General features: G+C 45.0%; 1 protein-coding gene and 1 long non-coding RNA gene across 2 annotated transcripts in view; both read right to left on the reverse strand.

The window, feature by feature from the left end:
- Positions 1 to 17,999, reverse strand: part of LOC146041520 (uncharacterized) — a 197,909-nt gene that overhangs the window by 143,934 nt on the left and 35,976 nt on the right. The gene's annotated exons all lie outside the window — the stretch shown is intronic.
- The window catches only part of LOC146042383 (uncharacterized), a 38,819-nt gene continuing 22,941 nt past the window's right edge, over positions 2,122 to 17,999 (reverse strand). Inside the window, exon 5 of the long non-coding RNA XR_014463854.1 lies at positions 2,122 to 3,449. This is a non-coding gene — a long non-coding RNA (uncharacterized LOC146042383). The remainder of the gene's footprint in view (positions 3,450 to 17,999) is intronic.

Consider the following 17,999-nt stretch of genomic DNA (forward strand, 5'->3'; position numbering starts at 1 on the left):
GTCACCTGTCAGTTCGGCTAGCGGCACCCACCACAGACCCCACTGGCGCCGCTCCCACAAGCCGCAATAGGGTCTGCCACATATGTAGCTATGCCACTGACTCTCCAAGTACTCTATCGATGCCGGATGCAATCATCAGCAAAAATATAGTTCTATGGATTGTTTCAGGAGGGCCCACAAACTGATATCTTTCCTAGGGCCTCATGAGGTCTATAAGAAAAAAAGACACAATTGTGCGCCGATTGGAGAAAACACTCTCTATCAGACGGTGTTGGGTATATTTTGTCGACATGAGAAAAATAAAATGTCAGCATAGTCATAACTTTAACCTTCAATTTTGCGAATAAAATTTCTACATAATTAGAATGTCAACAAAATATTCCTGTGATCCAGCAGTGACAGGTTTTTTTGGGGCGAATCCAGCAGCTCTGGACTTATCTTCCAGGTTCAGCCTGGGCCGCCAACAGGGGGGTGCCATGGGTACAGCTGTTACGGGCCCCGACCTCTGGAGGCTGGGGGCTGACTGGGGGCTGACTGAAGGTCAGTCCCGGGCCCCAACATTTCTAGTGGCGGATATTCGATAAAGAATATATTCAGGCGCTATGACAGTAGTTGAATCTCTGGAGAAGCAGCTGCTCAAGAGGATGGGGAGGGTAGTCAGTCCCTGCCAATACAAAAGAAGAGGAGAAACCAATCACACTTGAAGCATGTGAGCAGCGCTAATAAAAATAGTACCACATATGTATAGAATAACAAATTTTCTGGTAATCTCATAAAATATTACACAATATAAATAAATACAGTTTTAAAATCAATTAAGCCACAGCATAGATGTGTGTTAGCTATCACGCCTCAGGCGGGTTGGGGAATAGGGAAAGGTGCGGATGATGGATTGGGAAAATTATGTGTAAACGGTGGCAGGTAAGTGCACTTTACCAGACATAGCTTATAACTCCATGGATGGTGTAGTCCAAATCCCGTTATGCTGTATTCCTCACGATTGATGCGGGAGGATGAATGACCGCTGGAGGTGGAAACCAACAGGTAAGTATTGGCACACTGTTGGTGGAGCAGTAGGTTGGCCTCCTGTTTGTAAAGGCCGCTGCAGACGACTACTGGAGGTGGCGGGGACCTCTGAAACCGGGTCGGGTGTGAGTAAACATGGGCGGCCTGATGGATTGAAGCCGTCTCTGGAAACTGCGGGCTCCTGTTGGTGAAGCAGGGAAATGGAGAGCACCAGTTGGAGGAGTCCAATTGATCCGCAAAGGGATTAGGGTCCAAAATGGAAATCCTGGGCATGAGTGGAGGCAACTGACAAATTTTGCTGCCAACTGCAGCTTTATCAAAGATTTTCACAATCCATCATCCGCACCTTTCCCCATTCCCCAACCCGCCTGAGGCGCGATAGCTAACACACATCTATGCTGTGGCATAATAGATTTTAAAACTGTATTTATTTATATTGTGTAATATTTTATGAGATTACCAGAAAATTTGTTATTATATACATATGTGGTACTATTTTTATTAGCACTGCTCACATGCTTCAAGCACATGCTTCAAGCGTGATTGGCTTTTCCATTTGTAGTGGCGGCACTGGGATCAGCAGTCAGTTGATGGGGAGTTCTGGTTGAGTATGTCTTGGCAGTGAGTAACCCTAACCCACCCCCTACAACCAAACCCTAAGGCCTATATCACACACAAAGGAGTTGACTGTTCGGCAAAATACCAGACGTTTTTCTGTTGTTTAACATGAGTAGAAGTGACAAATACATTTGTGCTTCCACACAGCCTGAATACAGCACAAACATGGCACAATCGCTGTGTTACTGCTGCCATGTCTCTTCTCTGTTGCACCATAACATTACATACGGCACACAAATGTTGCTTCTGATCTTTGGGGGAAAAACTTCCATTTTGGGTCGCGTTGGGCTGTGACAGCTGGGCGCAGTGAGAGTAATCATTTGATGGATTTATCTGTGCGGCCGTATTCGAATGGATGTGTACGCGTATACATTCGTTCGCATCCCTGCAAAGGGATTTGCATGGCGGAGGGGGTGTGCATTCAGCACTAGGGTATACAGCGCTAGGGTTTGACTGAATGAAGACTAACACAATTCATCAATTAAATGCATTTATTATATGTTATAACAGACATAATTTAAATCACATTACATTACATATATATGTGACTATATATAGGCACATTCTCTTACTATTGTGCCTACCTTTGTATATTTTTTTTGAAATTTATTTGTATATTTTTTTGTATTTTATTTGTATCATTTTTCTATGCATTATGAATCACTATCAATATTGTGGTTAATACTATTTACATGTTTAGACCTTTTAGATCGATGAATGCATTATTTTATCTAGGTCATTAAAACTATCTTATAATATTTTTTTTACAAATAAAATACACATTCTAAATTTGTTGTGGATTAACGACATTAGAATTTTATAATCATATTTTTGTGTATAGACAATTTAATATCTACCTCACGCTATAATCCTGTTTATTTTTATACAGCACAAACTATATTATACACTACAGTATCATTTCGTCTATCACCATGCAGTACAAACTGCGTTTCCATTATAATAAGAATACGTATGAATATTAACATCAGCCAGTATTGATTACTAGTCTAGCTTCTTAGTTGTTTAAAATTACTCAAATTTTGTTTAGAACTATATCATCGTTTATTTTTATTTATTGAATACAGTACATGTAATTTACCCATCAGCACCATGGGTCTGCCAACCAAATGAGTATCATATACACACATTTCCGTCAACCGACATATGTTTTGAGATCCAGACCCTGGTCCGGACATAATTGGTAAAGTACATCTTTTTGCTGATTAAAATGGATCATGATATATATTTGCGCCAGCCAAATATACTGTAGATATATCCAAAACTCGGACATTAGTCTGACTGTGGCGTGCATAATATAGATGTTTGCCAACCATACGACTAAAGACATACACTTCCGCCAACCAGCCTTGACAGAAAGGCGGAGGGATCATTTCCGCCATCCCCAGACATCACTTCCTTTTGCAATATGGGGGGCAGGGCTTGATGATGCCTGCATCATGCCCCGCCCCTCGAAGTGCTGCTGGCAGTCACCTCACCGGGCTTCTCCCATAATACATATAATTACCATCTACTACTTCTCAGCAGCTCTCGGCATAAACTCTTTGCATGCATGGTCTTCTATGTCTATTTTGTCAGAACTTTGTTGAAACTGACAAATCAAGAAAATGTTACTGAAACTATATTTACACCTTCAATACAATTCCTTAGCAGTGAACCATGGCCAAACATTTTATTGTATTACTCTGACATTTATGTGGACTTTGTTATTTGCTGCTTTGTGTGTTTCTTGTCAAGCACTGAGGAATCTGCATCCCGGTGAAGGCAGCGTTACTTCTGATTGGATCCTACAGGTGACATTTAATAGGATAAGATATTTAAACTTTTGCTAATTTTAAGTTAAAAAAGTACATCCGAATTCGCACATTTTCTGAAAATCGCACATTTGTTAGGATGTGAATAGTGGCAAAATGTGCACTTTTGCAGCGAAAATCTCACTTTCTGACCAGTCGATTTTTTTCTCACACTTCAATTCGCATCCAGATGTTTTCCCATAAAAAAAAAAAAATGTGTAAAAGTAAGAATAGAATAAAAAGCAGCGTGGGGCCTCCCCCCCTGAGCATAACCAGCCCCAGTCACAAAGAACTGGTCATGGTTTTTGAAATTCAGTGGACAAAAATCATAGGGGACCCCCAGGCTCAAGGGCCGGTCCTGGTACCCAAAACACGGTGGACAAAATGAGTAGGGGCCTCTGTATTTTGGCAACCAGCAAACCCCCCCCCTTCTCGAGAGTTAACCCTGCCCAGGGTTTTTCTAAAACCAGGACCAGGCCCTTATTCAGATACGCAGTACAAATTTGTTCTCAAAATGGGCAAAACTCTGGGCACTGCAGGTGGGGCAGATGTAACATGTGCAGAGAGAGTTAAATTTGGGTGGGGTGTGTTGAAACTAAAATCTAAATTGCATTGTAAAAATAATGCAGCCAGTATTTACCCTGCACAGAAACAAAATAACTCACACAAATCTAACTCTCTCTGTACACGTTACATCTGCCCCACCTGCAGTGCACATGGTTTTGCCCATTTTGAGAACACATTTGTACTGCGATCAGATCTGAATTAGGGCAAATATATGCGTGGGTAAACCTGACCATAATGAACGCGATATGCACAAAAAAATAGATCAAGTGAATATCGCCCTACGATTTCCTGTCACTTTAGACAGGAGATCAACTATGTTACTATGGGGGTGATTCAGGTTGGTTTGCAAAAGCAAACTCCTTCTTTAATGTCCAAAACCTTTGTGCACTGCATGTGGTGCTGATGTAACATGTGCAGAGAGAGTTACATTTGGGTGGGGTGTGTTCAAACTGAAATCTAAATTGCAGTGTAAAAATAATGCAGCCAGTATTTACCCTGCACAGAAACAAAATAACTCACCCAAATCTAACTCTCTCTGTACATGTTACATCTGCCCCACCTGCAGTGCACATGGTTTTGTCCATTAAAGGAGTTTGCTTTGACAAACCAACCTGAATCACCCCCTATGTAACTATGGCCCTTATTCTGATCGGTGCGGCCGGATCCGATTATGCGGCCAGGACCGTGCGTGCGAAACCCCGCCTTCCATACGGATTGCCAACTCCGTCCGTACGCGGTAAGAAGCTGGCCGAACGGACCGCACGTGTATTTTTCACGGAATACGCCTCCTCCATCTCAGGGAACCTCCCCCATCATTCGATGGTTGCAGACCATCGAATGCAGGACCGAGTGGTCCACCAGCTCCCGCAACCTCAGACCACACGGACATTTTTTCCGTGCAAAAGCAGGGATCTGGGCGGGCAACTGACATCCGGCGATGTCATATGTCCGCCCCCTACACGTGCGTCACGGCCGCATTACCATACGTACGCCCAGCGTTTGCATGGGAACACCCATGAAACGCGGGGCGTATGCATATGGTAATAGCCCTTCACGCCCCTCTCCACCCCCTGTTCGGAGTGTTCACATATCATGCGGGATTTGGCCGTACGCCCCGCTCGCACATGCGCAGAGACGCCTCTGCACATGCGCAGACACAAAACATCGGCGATTCGAACGCACGCGGATATATCCGCACCAACCAGAATAAGGGCCTATGTTATGATTCTGATGGCCAGTATTCCATCCAGGATTCCATAGATGCAGTGTTTTAACCCTAGAAAGAGTACAATATATCACAGTATCACACAAGATATCACAATAATGCTGCTTTAACAGCCATGCAATACAAAAACACTTCAAAGGTCCCTGTAATACATGTCCTCTGGTAACAGTTATTTTGTTTGTCTCCTATATCAATCCTTTAATGAGTGTGATTGTGCTGATGGCTATACGGTATACAGGTATACAGCTCTTTACAATGCCTTAAAGCAACAGGTACTGTACTTACCTGACCAACAGGTCGGGCTGCTCGGCTCGTTCCCTGACTCACTACAAGGTAATGTGCTTTTTGTCTACATATGAGCAATTTACAGACCATTTTGCTTATTGTTGTAAGATAAAGTACACAGAGATAACAAACAGAATATTGTTTCATGTATACAAGGAAATACCATGTAGATTAAGTAGAGCCTGTTCCCAGGTGGGGCTGCGGAGTTCTATTTCTTTTATAGTGACTTCCATATAAGGAATTTAGGAAAACAAAATAAATTAGGCTGATCTCCTTATTACTTCTTATTGATGACTTCAAATGCATTTAAAGGTTCTTTGCGGTTGGTTCCAGAGGCAGAACTGGAAATGGTGCAGCAGGTGCAGTGCACCATTGTCCATTTCTACCCCTGTCACCTCCTTCTTGTCACCCATTGTTGTTCCCTTTCGCCATCTGCCTCAAACAGCCTCTCTCTGTCATTCTGTGTCTCCCTGTCCCCCACTGTCTCTCTCTGTTACCCTCTGCCTCTTCCTGTCACCCTACTTTTTCCCAACCAATATCCTTTATGTACAATAGAAGGACCAGTGGCATAAGTTTGTCCCAGTTGTCCGGAAGCAAGATAAATATTGGTGACCTCAATTAGCTCAATCAGTGTGTGTCTAAAGTAACGAAAGGTAAGAAGAAAAAAGGACTGTTATTCTGGGGACGCACTAGGACAAAAGAATTTATTTCACATAAAATTTAACTTTTAATAGGTTATGTCTTAAAATTCCCATTTATATACTATGATGGGAAGCCGCAGTGAATTTTAAAGAGGTTAAAAAATTACACATACAAACATATACACACACAGATGGCGTGCTTAGTGATAAAGAGTTTAAGGAAAGGGTGATCCTAAAAAGATCCATAGACTGAAAAATGTCAATTTATTGATTGAGCAGGTCTTTGATGTATAACAGAATATTTATTTTGTGTCAAAATGTTTCCAGCAATAAAGAATATAATAATAAAGGTTCTCTGTATTTGATTTTAATATGTCAATTTTTGCTAGTACTTTTATTAGTCCTTTTATATGTCAATTTTTGCTAGTACTTTTATTAGTCCTTGTTAGTACATTAGGTGATTATGGGCACTTTTATTTACAAGGACCCAGATAACAAAAATAGAGAATAACCCCCGTGTTATGCCTGATTCCCGGCAAAAACAGTATGTTCACCTGGGTTCAGTGCCCGGTGAGCTTATTGATTTATAATGCAATTCACACTATTGTCCGGTAAGTATTTATAATTTCCGCTGTGTATCAATTTAAAAGTGTAATAGTAATAATAGTAATAAATAGTACTTTGCTGATAAAGTATTTAAATTGATACACAGCGGAAATTATAAATACTTACCGGACAATAGTGTGAATTGCATTATAAATCAATAAGCTCACCGGGCACTGAACCCAGGTGAACATACTGTTTTTGCCGGGAATCAGGCATAACACGGGGGTTATTCTCTATTTTTGTTATCTGGGTCCTTGTAAATAAAAGTGCCCATAATCACCTAATGTACTAACAAGGACTAATAAAAGTACTAGCAAAAATTGACATATAAAAGGACTAATAAAAGTACTAGCAAAAATTGACATATTAAAATCAAATACAGAGAACCTTTATTATTATATTCTTTATTGCTGGAAACATTTTGACACAAAATAAATATTCTGTTATACATCAAAGACCTGCTCAATCAATAAATTGACATTTTTCAGTCTAAGGATCTTTTTAGGATCACCCTTTCCTTAAACTCTTTATCACTAAGCACGCCATCTGTGTGTGTATATGTTTGTATGTGTAATTTTTTAACCTCTTTAAAATTCACTGCGGCTTCCCATCATAGTATATAAATGGGAATTTTAAGACATAACCTATTAAAAGTTAAATTTTATGTGAAATAAATTCTTTTGTCCTAGTGCGTCCCCAGAATAACAGTCCTTTTTTCTTCTTACCTTTCGTGTAAACCATTGCTGTTTGGGAACTGCACCCCCACAAAATCGATCAAATTTAATGTGGGGATTTGATCTCTTGATCAGACCTATCTAAAAATTATATACAGAGTGCAGACATACCCCCAGCTCCGTAAAGGAGCTAACTTGTTCTCTACATTAAAGTTTTTCCTGTGTCTAAAGTAAGAAAGATCATGGGATCTAATACAGGGTGTGACACTTGCAACAATGATGTCAGGAGGGGGAGTCAGCCACAGAAGCGATATTGACAGTTTTTAATTTATTGAGTCAAACTTGCAGGGGAGGAGAGGTGCCCCCTTGAGAGCAGGAGCCCGGCGGCAGATGACTCCATTGCCTCCATATGTCTCTGATAAGGACGATTGAGAGATCATTTGGCTAATAGACAAAAATGCCTCTCTCACACCAAAATCCCGGGTTCAGCTCCATTAACACCACAGGCTGGACTAGGGCTTCTCCTCAGCCAATTAACTCCATTCAATACGGTGGACAACTGCATTGAGGTAGTGATCCTTAGCCAAACATACCTCCCAAATGTCATGGAATTAGGTAAGAGGTGATCCACTGGACAGGACCGTACCATTCTAAACCAAGATAGGAGGGCGGTATGTGTAATGAATGCAGTAGGTATGAGAATGTCACTTACTTAGAACTTAGAACAAATTTAAAATGTAATTGCAGGTTAGGTGCCAATTATTCTGTCAATCTCTTTGTAGTAACCAAAGCTTTCATCCAAAGAATTCACTGTTCATCCGAATTGTCCAAAGGCAAGTTGGACTTTGGTGGCCTCCCCATAAAAAAGGTCTCCAGCTATGCTGTGTGAGAATGGGCAGTGGGTCAGACTCATGAACATTCAGAATAAGCGTTCCCTGGTGCATGCCATCTCACAGTCCAGCAGCTGCTGGTGCACTGTCACCTGCTGCAGCACAGGTAGAGTGGTACCAGGTGAGAGCCACCCTGCTGGAGTTAGCAGGACTCCTGGGATAGAGCAAATTAACTATGAGGGTGTGCCACAGAGCTCCGTTGGAAGAGCAGCGGTCGATTTTGGTTCCCACTATGTACCTCACAGGTGCTTCTATACATGCAGGTGCCCCTTCAGGGCTTGGAGCCTGGAGGTTGGCACCTCCGGTACTTGTGTAATATCTGGGCGCCCGATTTTTTCATCGCACGCCACTACTTAAGGCATGCAATGAGACGCGATGGGACCCGATTTTTGGGCTTTTTAGACGTTCCTTGTACAATGTAAAAATCGGTCGCATCGCATGCCATTACAATGGCATGCGATGCGACCGACCCGATTTTTACATTGTACCCAATGTTAAATGGCCCCCAGACCTGATTTTTAATTGTATACCCACCATGATGGTTAATTATTAGGTAAAATGCCCCCCCATTGTTAACGCAATGCCACAATAAACGCAAACCCGAAGCAGGGCGAGCGCAGCGAGCCCGCGAGGGGTGGCGGTACACGTCCTCCGACCTTTTCATACCCCCCCACTATCCATGTCGGCGTGGAGTTGATTTTATATAGTGTGGCGAGCCCGAAGCATGGCGAGTGGACGCGGAATAGATGTGAAGTAATGCGCATTCCCTCGCGGGCTTCACAGGTATCCGCGTCCCTTCGGGGGGCTTGCTTCGCTCGCCAGCCTTCGGTTTTCGGTGGCTCGTTGCACTCACCACACTATATAAAATCAACTCCACGCCGACGTGGATAGTGGGGGTATGAAAAGGTCGGTGGACGTGTACCGCCGCCCCCCGCGGCCTCGCTGCGCTCGCCACGCTTCGGGTTGGCGTTGATCGTCTGGTGGCGTTAACAATGGGGGGGGGGGGAGGGAGCATTTGACATAGTCATTACCCATCAAGGTGGGTGTACAATAAAAATTTGTGTCTGGGGGGGCATTTAACATAGGAATCTGGCATCTGGGTGCCTGTACAATTAAAAATCGGGTCCAATCGCATCGCATTGCATGCAATCTGATCGCATGCGATGCGACCGATTTTTGGTTGTACAATGACATAACATAAAAAAATCAGGCGCCCAGATAATACACAAGTACCGCACCTCCATTGCCTGTGGGGGTTACACCCCTTCAGCTCTGTACAATGTACATGACTGTCAGTAGCAGGTTTTGGTTTCGGCTCAGCGGTGCTATCAGACAATATTTGGGTCCTTATTGCATTCATATAGCTCAATGCAAAAGATTTACCCAGTGTAGGTAGATAGTGAGAGAATAGTAACTTAATATTTTATTTCACACAGAGAGGCCGGCACCCAGCTACAGAGCTGCATATAGATTCTTATTGAATGCATAATCTTTGTTTGCACAACAGACCTATCGTAGTCTTTCCAAATGTAGCAAAAATAAGTAGAAAAAAAATCTATGCTTTTTCTAAAAAATGGAAAAAATAAACCATGGGGCCAAATGTAAGAGGGTGTGAGCAGGGTCAGCCCGGGAATTTCTGGAAGCAGCCCTCATGGGGTGTTGAGGGGGTGGGGTATGTTGAAGGGGCTGGATCCCTTATCATTGGGCCTGTTACTAAGTTGGAAACATTTGCATTAGTCATTTTGTCTTTTTCTGTATACTTATGTTGACATAGACACAAAAAACTAGTGTAGACCTTTTCCATGTTGACATATTGATTGTGTCAACCTTTTGCCTGTCGACCAATAGTGGTTGACCAAATTACTGTCAACCATATTACCCATACCCCCCATGTGGGAAGTGCTTGGAGACCGAATTGGTGATAAAATGTGCACACTTTGTTCCACTGATCCTCCGTCAGGTCTCGGCCCAGTTACTTATGCCAAGCCAAGGTATAGGTAGGCATTGTGTTGGTAAAATTACTCAGACACACCTGATAACATTTGGATATGAGATGTTTTGGCAAATCCTGTGATAAAAATAGGGGGTTGGTTCCCAACTTTGACTCCACAGAGGGAGAGATGAAATATTGGGCGAAATTTAATAGGGTGCATTTTTTGTTTGTTTTTTTTTGCAATTTTTTTTCCGCAAAAACAGCCGTTTTCCGAAAATCGCATATTTTATAGAGTGCGATTTTCAGGAAAAAAAATCATTTTTTTCCTGCAAATTCGCACATTTTTAAATGTGCGATTTTTAGTTAAACTTAAAATCCCATCCAGATGTTTTCCCATTAAAAAGTATACAAATCGGCTATTTAATTTGATGCGATTTTTAGTAAAGGTTACTAAAAACCGCAAAATAAATAGACCAGGTTCTGACTGGCGAATTTGTCAGAAACATGCACAGATCATTGAGATCTGTGCATGGTTCTGGTGTAAAAAAAAGAGTTTAAACAAAAAAGTGAAAAAAAAAACCCGGCGTGGGGTCACGGGGCAGAACAAATAGGGGTCCCCAGGATTTTACAAAACCAGCACAAGGCTCAAGGGCCAGTCCTGGTTCCCAAAATACGAGGGACAAAATGAGTAGGTGTCCCCCATATTTCAAGAACCAGCACCGGGCCCAACCAGCCAGCAGGGTAATACCACAGCCGGGGGGAGACTTTTTATACAAGCCCCCCCGGCCAAAGCATTCATACCCCTGACCGGTCAGCATGGGCAGGAATCCTGGGGAAGTGGGGACCCTCCCCCAAAGAAGGTCACCCCCCCTCCAGAACTTACCTGCCCATGCTGAAGCCCGGGGCTGTCCTCGATGCCCCTGGGCTGTGGGCATTGAGCTGATTCTGTGTAAAAAATAGATGAAAAACTATTCTCTTATACCGTGGAACTATGAGTCCCAGCAAGCCTCCCCGCATGCTGGAACTTGGAGAACCACAAGTCCCAGCATGTGGGGCATTAAAGGGCCCGCCTGCACTTGTAGTTCCACAGTAAAATAAATAGTTAAATAAACACACTGACACCCATTAAAAATAAAACTTTAATACATCCAAAGCCCACACATACTGATACTTACCTATCTTGAGCCCGTAGGTAGGTCCCTGGGTCCGGGGTCTGGTGCTCCAGGGTCCAGGGCTGTAGAGTCTGGGGTCCAGGATCCGAAGAAATCCATAGGGGGACCTGTGGAAGAAAATCCTACTCACCAAGGTCCTAAGGCGAAGATCTGTCCTCTTGATCCGACGTAGTCCAGGTCTTCTTTAAAAAAACAGTCTGACGAACCGTCTGCTACCGTCTGACGAACTAGCCGGAGAGACGCTGATGCTCCATCTTCAGCGTCTCTCCTCCGAATGATTCTATTGGCTGCCAAACTCGGCTCCTGATTGAACTCATTTTTATCGTATTTATTCTACCTAGCCAGGAGAGCCTAAGGGTTATTAGTGGTGCAAAGTTAAGTTGAAAAAGATTTGAGGGTACTTGTTTCCTATCTGGGCGCCCAGGTTTTCTACGTACGGCACCGTAATGAAATCGGATCGCATCGCATCGTACACATACACGATATTGAACGATGCGATGCGATGCGATCCGATTCGATTTCCCATAGGAAACAATGTTAAATGGCTCAATTTAGCCAAATTATCATAGGAACAATAGTAAATGGGCCAAAAACACCCCTGAACATTGAAATGTCCCCCCAAAAGTAGTTTACGCCACCCCGCCATCAACGTAAACCCGAAGCGTGGCGAGCGCAGTGAGCCCGCGAGGGGCGGCGGTACGCGTCCTCCGACCTTTTCATGCCCTACTATCCACTAGGGCGTGGAGTGAGAATAGAATAGTGTGGCGAGCGCAGCGAGCCACCGAGCCCGAAGCGTGGCGAGCGCAGCGTGCCCCGCGAGGGGACGCGGATACCTTCACAGTTATACGCGTCCCCTCGCGGGCTTCCCAGGTGTCCATGGCGACGCGGACACCTGGGAAGCCCGCGAAGGGACGCGTTTACCTGTGAAGGTATCCGCGTCCGCTCGCCACGCTTCGGGCTCGGTGGCTCGCTGCGCTCGCCACACTATTCTATTCTCACTCCACGCCCTAGTGGATAGTAGGGCATGAAAAGGTCGGAGGACGCGTACCGCCGCCCCTCGCGGGCTCGCTGCGCTCGCCACGCTTCGGGTTCACGATAATTTGGCTAAATTGAGCCATTTAACATTGTTTCCTATGGGAAATCGAATCGGATCGCATCGCATCGCATCGTTCAATATCATGTATGTGTACGATGCGATGCGATCAGATTTCTCTACGGAGAATAGCATGGTGCGCAATTAACTTAGCGGGCGCCCAGATAGGAAACAAGTACCAAAAAAGTGCACACTTTGGGTCTGAGTACCTGGCACTGTTGTTGTTGGAAGCAATGGGGCGATTTCTCTCTTCCATGCATGGGTCCATGTTGCACTGCACATGCGTCCTGATAGCAAAGACGCACAGGAGATGGGAAGTCTCAGAAATGTGTTGAAAATATTGTGGGTGTGGCTGGGAGGTGGCTTGATGGATGCACGGAGATGGGTGTCTTAAAGGCCTGTGATGGATGTTTCAATGGCTTGTTGCATATAGTGGTTACCTACACTGACGTTCAACTGCTTACACAGGAGGCCGAAGAGAAACTGCACCTGTCATAATGTTGGGGCATAGCTATGATGGATACAGCGTCTACGGACGCTGCCAGTGGATGTCTGAGTCTTTGCATTAAAAGGTCCTGGGTGGCTCAACGGGGGGGTTACGGGTGACTTCTCTGAGGGGAGAAGTCGCAAAAAGTGTATGCCCAGCTTTATAGGCAGGATGTAGACCAGTGAAGGCACTAGCATAAAGTCAATGACGACATTGGCCAGTAGACGCAGGCATTCTGCCGGCTATGTCCATCTCAGAACCAGAATGTTTCACATAAGCGATATTGCTGAAACTAGGTAGAGCTCATTCCATCTCCACGTTACAGTGCAATGCAACACATATCTGCCACAGTGCACAAATATGCACAAACATCTATTTTAAGTAAAACTTAAGGTGGCCATACACTACTGTGAGAAGTCGCAGCATTATACGGCCATCCAATCCCCCTTAAGCTGCCCAGGGAATTTCCCGGGCGGCAGGAGACGTATCGCATGTTGTCCTCCTGCATGTAATGTATCACATGTAATCCCAATCTACCGCCATCAAAGGGGGGGGGGGGGGGGGGGGGGGCGAGCCAGAGCTTGGTTGCATATATCTTCAGATACAGGCCTTGACGTACGGCCTGGGGGCTTAGCCCTATATCTGCAGATATGTGCAACCAAGATCTCTGTATTATCTGATTATTATATGTATATCTCTCACTCAGTGTGCAATTGGGATACAAAATGTTTTTTCCTACTCAGGATATTGAACAATGTTTTTTAGTGAATCTTGCTTTTCTGTGATTTTCCACCCACAGGCCATACAAGTAGCCAGTCTGCCCCCTACTGGGTGCTTCAGTCAGCAAATTGTCCTCTACAACAACTACTGAACATTCACATGGAACGTATTAGTCACCAGTATTTTTGATTCCAAATTGCTAATTATCATTACACAGACATCATTTGCAGTGATCATTGGGCATTATATTGGTGCCATTGTATGGGTGCTATGCCCTTTTTATCCTATACTGTTTTGTTTTATAGATGGCAGAGATACACTTTGCTAACATTTACATATCTCACATATTGCTGGATGCAATCACAGTCCATGTTCAAGAATAATATTGCATGAATAAGGCATTAGGGCAAAGTTTGTGTTGTAAAAAGTGGAATCCAACATGGGCACATGAAATGCCAACAGTCTCCTGGAAGCAGAACAGAATTAATTGAAAAACAAAGTAATATTAGACCAGTATTATTCTTTTACCTGCAGCCACAACTGACATTCCCTCCCATGGCCTCTACTTCTGCCTCTCGTCCAAAGATGCCTCCACCCCAAAATTCTGCAGGAGACACCCTGAAAAAATAGCAATCTCCCTGTGACCCTGAAGAGTCTAGCTATCTCCCTGACTTCACCTTACCAATAGTATGTAACAATTCTGGGGGGGGGGGGGGGGGGGGGGGTGGAATTAGAGATATATACATTAATTTGGGATAATCAGCGCCATTTCCCCACATTGGTTATAGGTATAACTATAAGGCACAATGATCCCTACATGCATTTTAGATAATGTTTCTGGTGGCCACTTTTATAGAACCATGTGTAAAACACAATACATTAACAAGCCCTGACACGTATCAGTAGATCTTACTGATTGCTTTGGGGCAAATCTACAATAGGATGTAAGTCATTATATTATAGGTCTCTCAGATGTAGATGTAGCTTCTAGGTGCGAACATCACAATATCCCTGCCATGCTTAGTCAAAAATAGGCAAGTATGCTCTAGTTTGATGTACTCTGCCAATCAGGGTAGCCAATTCCCCTCCTCTATTGTTCAGGACCATCCTTTGTCTGGTCTGACATGTCCCCTTCTCTGTCTGGGCTGAAATGTCCCCTTCTCTGTCTGGGCTGAGATGTCCCCTCTTCTGCCTGGGCTGAGATGTCCCCTCCTGTGTATGGGTGAGATGTCCCGTCCTCTGCATGGGCTGAGATGTCCCCTCTTTTGTCTGGGCTGAGATATCCCCTTCTCTGTCTGGGCTGAGATGTCCTCTCCTTTGTTTGGAGAGATGTCCCATCCTCTGGCTGGGCTGAGATGTCCCCTCCTCTGTCTGGACTGTGGAGAGATGTCCCCTCCTCTGTCTGGGCCGAGATATCCTCTCCTTTGGCTAGGCTGAGATGTCACATTCTCTCTCTGGGCTGAGATGTCCCCTCCTTTTTTGGGCCGAGATGTTCCCTTCTCTGCCTGGGCTGAGATGTCCTCTCCATTGTCTGGGCTGAGATGTCCCCTCCTCTGTCTGGGCTGAGATATCCCCTCCTCTGTCTGGGCTGAGATGTACCCTCCTCTGTCTTGGCTGAGATGTACCCTCCTCTGTCTTGGCTGAGATGTACCCTCCTCTGTCTTGGCTGAGATGTACCCTCCCCATCTGGGATGAGATGTCCCCTCCTGTGTCCGGGCTGAGATGTCCCCTCCTCTGTCTGGGCTGATATGTCCCCTCCTCTATATGGGCTGAGATGTCTTCTCTGCATGGGCTGAGATGTCCCTTCCTTTGTCTGGGCTGAGATATTCCCTCATCTGTCTGGGCTGAGATGTCCTCTTCTCACCATGGGCTGAGATGTCCTCCCCTGTGTACCCGGAGAGATGTCCTCTCCTTTGTATGGGCTATGTCCCTTCCTCTGTATGGGTGAGATGTCCCCTCCTCTGCATGGGCTGAGATGTCCCCCCTGTGTCTGGAGAGATGTCCTCTCCTTTGTATGGGCTATGTTCCTTCCTCTGTATGGGTGAGATGTCCTCTCCTCTGCATGGGCTGAGATGTCCCCTCCTTTGTCTGGGCTGAGATATCCCCTTCTCTGTCTGGGCTGAGATATCCCCTCCTCTGTCTGGACTCTGGAGAGATGTCCCCTCCTCTGTCTGGGCCGAGATATCCTCTCCTTTGTCTAGGCTGAGATGTCCCTTTCTCTCTCTTTGCTGAGATGTGAGCCGAGATGTCCCCTTCTCTGTCTGGGCTGAGTAGTCCCCTCCTCTTTCTGTGCTGAGATGTACCCTCCCCATCTGGGATGAGATGTCCCCTCCTGTGTCCAGGCTGAGGTATCCTCTCCTCTGTCTGGGCTGAGAAGTCCCCTCCTCTGTCTGGGCTGAGAAGTCCCCTGCTCTGTCTGGGCAGAGATGTCCCCTGCTGCTGCTTGTTGCCCTGAGAAACACACACAAAAAATACAATAGTGGTTGTAGGTGTCCTGGATTAGTATACACAGTAACACAGAGCGGTGATGCACACATACAACTTGGGGATAGGCTGAGGCTATGTAAAGTTGTTACATGACAAGAACTCAATGTACTGTATAAGGGACCTTTGTTATCCTAACACAGCATATGACCTTTGGCTTTGATGTCACTTTTCAAACATCTTAAAATAAAAATGTAGGTCACTTTCACAGGTGGTGGCCAGAGCGGACTACTCCCCATTACCAGATGTCAAAAAAGCATCGGTGTCCCCCTAAACACACACACACACATCCATACCTACAGAACACTCCCAAAAAATGGATTTGGACACCAATCCTCTTATACTATAATTTAGTTACATTGCCCTTTATACTTAGCAGTCATACCCAGGACATTCAGTCACATCCTTATTTATTTGAAGCACACATTTTAAAATACACCCAGGATTGAAACCTATGACATTCCATATAACGGTCAGACACCTTACTCATGGAGCTATTTGCTCCTGTATGGGAAGTATAATGATATATTGAAATGTGTGCCTTAAATAAAGGGGTGGAAATAAAGGAGTAAATCGTTTTCGGGGTGACAACTTCAGTTTTCATAATTAGCAATTCCGTAGACTGGCAAATCGCAGCTGCTTTAAGGCCCTCTATGCAAATGAAAGCTGGGAGTCACTCTCAATTGCGTCCTGCTCTGAATCAGGCCCATTCGGTTAAGTCCTGGAAACGCAGTGGAAAGGTGATACCTTGTCGTGCTCTAGGCCCTTAGGGATAGACTTGTGTTTTGCAGTATAACCGGCTACATTCCTGCAACTTAGCAATGCTGAAAGACAACTTATATGCAGACAATGCAAGCAGCAAATGGAATACTGCCTGGGTGTTGGATGACCTCCCGACAGTCGGGATTTTGGCGGTCAGTATACCGACATCAGAATCCCGACTGTTAAATGCCCAACAGCTGGGATCCCGACTTACAGGGGCTATCCGCCCTCGTGAGGGTCCACACGGCACAAACCCTAAAGAGGAATAATAGAATCTGTGGCAAGCCACCGAGACTGCAAGGGGCTTCGATGCGGTTGTCCCCCGGGGCGGAGTACGATGTCGGAATATTGAACGTGGGAATCCCGACTGTTTGTTGGCTATACCACACCCTACTGGCCAAAACAGTATTGCTCTAATAAACACAATTTTTAATATGCAGACAATGGGGCCGATTTATTCCTGTTCGTTCAGGTCCGAATTCGGCCCAGTCTCCGATGGTGGGTGACTTCACATGGGCATAGGCAGTAATGCGCATGTGCAGACCCCCGCAGCAAGCGCCTTCGGCAATATTTTCACTTGCTGGGGCGTTCACATAGTTATTGGCAGCTAGAGGGCGTTCTGTGGTGGACACCGGACATTTCATGGGCATGCCCACAAAATGGTATAGAAAGCGCCCATAGAAACAATGTGCAGGACCCAGAGAACACAGGCACTCCCTGCCTGCTTGGGGCGAACATCATATGACATCAGCGCCCGCTCCCAAGTTGGAGCCCGTGGATACCGTGCAGCAGAAAAGTAAGTCCTGTGCTCCCAGTAATGCAGTGCACGGCTGACGTAATGACTTCATCCTCAACCATGGCACGTACTGCTTTGGGTGTGGATCAGTTGGTCACCAGCAAGTTGTTAGACAGTCATTAGGTGGACACCATTAGGTTGACATGCAATAAGGTGGACATGAGTTAAGGTCGACATGCAGGGTCATTAGGTCAACATGGGAAGGGTCA

The sequence above is a fragment of the Crinia signifera genome, chromosome 19, assembly GCF_055691185.1.
Source record: "Crinia signifera chromosome 19, ASM5569118v1, whole genome shotgun sequence".
NCBI classification, from domain to species: domain Eukaryota; kingdom Metazoa; phylum Chordata; class Amphibia; order Anura; family Myobatrachidae; genus Crinia; species Crinia signifera.